Consider the following 6,000-nt stretch of genomic DNA (forward strand, 5'->3'; position numbering starts at 1 on the left):
CTCAAACTTCCCACAGATGGAAAGCAACATGCCATTTTAAATGGTAAGTCTTATTATCAATATTTACTAAGGTTTTGTTTTGCTGACATATATGCAAGTTTGGAGTCAGAGATAATAGTTGAGGAAAATAAAAGAAAGGCAGAACACTTGCCAGTGGTCATATTTCTCTATTCTCCTTTTCTTTTTCAAAATGATAATTGAACAGATATATAAAGAAAGCCTGTCTAGAGGCACACCAAATAATTAGCTTCCATTAAGGAGTCCCTCAATGCTCTACTGAGAATTATTAGTGGTAGAAGGATTAAAGAGAAATAGATGGCACCAAACTATGTTTACAGGATAGCAGTGATAGTTCTCTGTAATTATTTGGATATAAGGATAAGGGAGAAAAAAGAATCAATTATGATATTATACAGGATTTAGACCTGGGAATCTGGCTGATTCTCTGCAATAAGGAAGAGAAAGGGCAGGTTTTGGGTGGAATTAGGAGAGAGTAGGTGAGTAATTAAGTTTACAATTTTAATATGTGAAGTAGGTGTGTTATTCAAGTGGGGAGAACAAGTAAAGCAAGTAAGTCTGAAGCTTAGGAAAGGGATCTGGGTTAAAGATCAGTGTTCAGTAATTAAAAATATGGGAATGGATTATATCACAAGGGAGAATGTGTAGAATGACATACAATAGAGGACATGTGGATAAAACAGAAAGAAATACAATTATTAACATTGTGTTAAGAGATATATTAAAATTTAAACCTAAGAAATAGACACATTGTGTGTGTATGTGTGTGTGTGGATAGACTCGATACTGTGAAAAAGAATCCACGAGATCACAGGGCTCTGAAATTGCAAGTCTTCAAGACTGCAAGATTTTTAAACTGCAAGCCTGAAAGAGTGAGAGATCCTTTCTGCTACCCAGGGCTACCTCTAACCTCTGCTTACTTAGCAAATTTCCTGTATAAGAGAAACACTTAGCAGAGAGGGTTGTCTTTGCTTTGGGGTGTTTTACACAATAAATTCTGGCATACCAGAAGACAGGTTAACCCAAAGTTTGGCTTCTCTTCATCTGAGAAACTGTCCTTCTCTGGCAGGTTAGTTTCTTCCCAACCCACTACCTCCAACCTACTCCAGGTAGAGAAGCATCCTTTGTCTCTTGCGATCATCACTCTTGAATTTACTCATATTTTTGAAATACTCAGGTCCATTGCTTTTCAGTGAATTTAAGGAAAGGTTTTCTGTTGCTCTTGTTTATCTGGAGATTTGATAATGTTTCAGTGATGTAAAGGGATTTCACCTCCTACATTTTTATAATGCTACAGTCTTGCAGTCTCCAAAGACTCATCAAGATATTGCAGCCTGAAGGTCTGGCAGTATTATAGTTTCATAGTCTCAAGCTGTAGAAGACTCTTTCTTTATTGAGACTTTACCATCTTGCATTATTTATTCAGTTTTGAGCAAGCTTTCAAAGCAATTAAAGACAAGACAAAGTTGAAATCAGTCTAACTAAGGTTGCAGCTAATGAAACTCCTAATAACATAAAAATTTTAGCCTTTATTTGGCCCAAGTAGTTGGAGCTAGGCTGAAAAGAAAAGGAGAACTTCTTCAACTCCTGGAGATTTAATTCCAAGCCCTGCTAGAGGGATTAAAGTCACAACACTTTCATAATCACTTCAATTTCTGTTTGAAGCAATGAACTAATCAGTCCTTCGGGCTCACTACCTAAAAGGGGAAAGTGCATTACTTCTTGGAGAAGCATATATATATATATATAAATATATATAAATATTTCATGGATAAATAATGTATATTCTACATCAGCCTTTCTTCACACAATATCATCATAAAAATTGCAAAATGTATGAGAAAACAGGAGTATATGACCCATGACTCATAACTCATGACTCATGACTCAGAATATTCAGTAAATTGAAAGCAACCTAAAGACAATCCATATGCTGAAACTATTAGACAAGGACTTTGAAATAACCATAATAAATATATTAAAGAATCTACAAGAAAAGATCCGTAGGGTGAGTAAAGAAATGAGTAATTTCAGAGACTTGAAAGTAGTAGAAAAGAAATAAATGGAAAACCTAGAAATTATTAATGTGGTATCTGAAATTAAGAAAATAAAAATACATTAAGAGGATCATACACCATAATCAAGTGGAATTTATCCCAGGGATGCAAGGATGCTTCACTGTCCACAAATAAATCAATGTGATACACTATATTAACAAACAGAAGAATAAAAAATAATATGATCATCTCAACAGGTGCAGAAAGGGCTAGTGACAAAATTAATCATCCAGATATGACAAAAACTCCCAACAAAGAGGGTATAGAGGGAATGTACCTCAACATAATTAAGGCCATATATGACAAAGCTGCAGCCAACATAATCAAAGGTGAAGAGCTGAAAGCATTTCCTCTAAGATCAGGAACAAGAAAAGAATGCCACTCTCGCCACTTTTATTCAATATATTAGTTGAAGTCCTAGCCACAGCATTCAGAAAAGAAAAAGAAATAAAAGGAATCCAAATTGGAAAGGAAAAAGTAAAACCATCATTATTTGCAGATGCATTATAGTATCTATAGAAAATCCTAAAAGTGCTACAAAAACCTTTTATAACTAATAAATGAATTCAGTAAAATTGCAGGATATAAAATAAGTATACAGAAATCTGTTGCATTTCTATACACTAACAACAAACTATCAAAAAGATATTTACCTGAAGAAAACAAAAACACTAATTCAGGGACTCCCGTGGTGGCGCAGTGGTTGAGAATCTGCTCACCAGTGCAGGGGACACGGGTTCGAGCCCTGGTATGGGAAGAGGCCGCATGCCACGGAGCAACTAGGCCCGTGGGCCACAACTACTGAGCCTGCGTTCTAGAGCCCGCTAGGCACAACTACTGAATCCCACGCACCTGGAGCCCATGCTCTGCAACAAGACAAGCCACCACAATGAGAAGCCTGCGCACCTCAATGAAGAGTAGCCCCCGCTCACTGCAACTGGAGAAAGCCTGCATGCAGCAAAGACCCAACGCAGTCAAAACTTAATTAATTAATTAATTAATTTAAATAAAAACACTAATTCAAAGAATATATGCACTCTAATGTTATTTCCATCATTACTTACAGTAGCTAAGATATGGAAGCAACTTGAGTGTCCAGTGATAGATGTATGGATAAAGAAGATGTAGCATATGTGTATATACATTACACACACACACACACACACACACACATATACAATGAAATGTTACTCAGCCATATAAAAGAATGAAATCTTGTCATTTCTGACAACGTGGATGGATCTAGAGGGTATTATGCTAAGTGAAATATGTCAGAGAAGGACAAGTAAGCAAAATAAGTAATAATATTTAGAAAACAAATTGTAATGAAAGTAGATCTGCTTTAGTAAATATATTTTATGACTATAAAAGTAAATAATACAAGTAATTTTAATGTTGATAAAAGATGCTGAATCTAATAGAATAGTGTGTATAAACCTGAAAAGACAATAATGCAAATACAAGTGTAATATGTGAAAAAGAAGCAGCACAAACTACTGAGTAAATGTTGAATTATTTGATAGAGACTAGAAAAATCAAATTAAGGTTATTACTAGATTTTACTAATTTCATTTTCATACAAACTTTTATTCAAATATACTGTTAATTATTTTATAATACCTCAAATTGCCTTTTATAAATAGATGGTCTCTCATACCTCACCTAATAAGTTTTAATCTACTGCATGCTGGTTTTAGTTTGAGAATTTGAGCTTGGTTATTTGGAGAAAAGATGAAAACCACTTTTTAAACTTTTGAGGGTGGTCTGCCAGTCCCCCAGTTTGAAAGTAATTTTATATTGTGTGAAGCAAACCTGATAGCCACTACACTATGGAAACAGGGCCAGTAATTTTATATTGTATATATCATGTATACTCAACTCATACAGAACTCTGTATCTATTACTTTATCTAATCTTATAAGAATATTTCAACATCATATTTTTCATTCATTCTATATACACACATTAGTGACATTTGTGCATAATAAAGAACAAAATCATTTAATATTTAAAAAATTTTGTCTTCAAAAGCAAATGTCCAAGTTGTGATTCAGAAATGGAATGATATTTTCAGCTGTTTTTACCATGGTGTTTGGGGGAAAGACATTGAATCTTTAATTAATGGCATTCAGTTAGTCTGTGTCTGGATCCTGCTGGCCCCGTTAAAGATCAGGAAATCTAGCATAATAGTAGAAATGCGTTCAAGGGTTTGTCTTTACCCATTTTCTCTTCTAAATGATCTTCTTCAGAAGCAGCTTTGAAGATTTGTAAAACAGCTGGTGTCAGTTTAGGAGTCCTGGCAGAGAGGGAAGTGAAGTAGCCATACAGAAGTTATACATGTAAACTTAAGTGTAACATGGATAGATATTTGCAGATGCCAATGTTTCATGGATTCTCCTGAAGTTCTGGAAACACTAAAAGAAGGAGGAAAATGGAGTAGGGATGGCTATTGTGTACTGCTGAATTAAACACAAAATAAAGCAACATAACGAGTTTTATTACTATTATCTTTGGCTCTCTGAAAGGGAAAGAGTTTCTGGCCATCTCTCTTGGAGCCTCCTTCCATGTTGATCTCTCCCTTTCTTCATGGTCTCTCCGTGTGTGGAATACAAAGAATACTCACTCACCTAGGATTCAGAAGCCCTGGATTCTCTAACCCCCACTGCCTTTCTGCACAACTGTGTCTTTCCCCTCTTTGACCCTCCTCATCCATACATTCAGGAATTTAAGTAAATGATATCTAAAAGCAGTATAATCTCCAGAGTCTGTAAGAAAAAGAAAGGACTAAAGGGCAAATAGTTTGTATTGAACAGGAGGATAGGCTCCCTGGCATGACAAAATTTAGGGGAAAAATCAATTACCCATATCAAAGCATGGGACATATAAGTTCCTTCACTCCAGTATTCCTATAAAAATATCTACATTCTGAGGTCTATTACATCTGTCATTCGATATTTCTAGGATTCCTTCCCAATTCACTCACCCTGTCCACCAAGCCACATTTGTGGGTTACCAGTTGAGTGTGGGTGACAGCCTCTGGAGAAAAGCAGTTGTACCTAGTGTTTAAGAACACAGACTCTGCAGTCAGATTTTCTGAGTTCAAATCCTAAGTCCACATTTTCCTAGCTGTGAACTCTTGAGCAATTTACTTAGTCTCCCTGTGCCCCACTCTGTTATCTGTAAAATGGTTATATAAGCAGGGCCAACACCATTGTGTAGTTGTGAGATTACATTCATTAATACATGTAAAGGTTTAGGACCAGTGATTTATCTACAACAAAGCAATTAATAAAGGGTTGTTCCTACTAATGTTTATCTTAATTCAATTTGGAGTTGCTAAAGATTGATATTTTATGTAATTCTGTCTCTAAGCTCCCCTTTCCTTCCTTCCTTCCCTCCCTCTTTCCCTCCTTCCTTCCTTCCCTGCCTTCCATCCTTCCTTTCTTCCCTCCTTTCTTTCTCTCTCCTTTCTTTCCCTTCCCTTCCCCCCCCCTCTCTTCTCACCTCTATCATCTCCTCCCTTTCTAGGTAAGTGTTTCAGGAGGCTTTCAATTGTTTCTCAATACCTTGGGCCAATCTGGCTTGATCAAGCAGGCCGGAGGCCAGGGGTCTTGCTGAGCCTCTCTGGGGTCCAAGCTATAGCTCATTGTAAGCTTCATCAAGCTGTGGAGAGTGCCAGACACGGATTTCATTAATCCTACCATCAGTAGGTCTGAATTCATTGCAACTAATACAATACCTGTTTCTCTAACTATGCCAACATTTTCTTGACACCGTGTATGACCTCCTGTTATTTCTCAACAAAAGCTGGCAAACGCGACTGGATGGTGAAGTAAAACAGCCCAGTGGGCCACAAACTGCTGAGTACATCCATGCTGAAATGAATAGCACATTCCAAAGAGATCCAAAGAAGCCAAGAAAAAAA

Source organism: Mesoplodon bidens (genome assembly GCF_964165515.1).
Source record: "Mesoplodon bidens genome assembly, chromosome: 5".
Classification (NCBI taxonomy): domain Eukaryota; kingdom Metazoa; phylum Chordata; class Mammalia; order Artiodactyla; family Ziphiidae; genus Mesoplodon; species Mesoplodon bidens.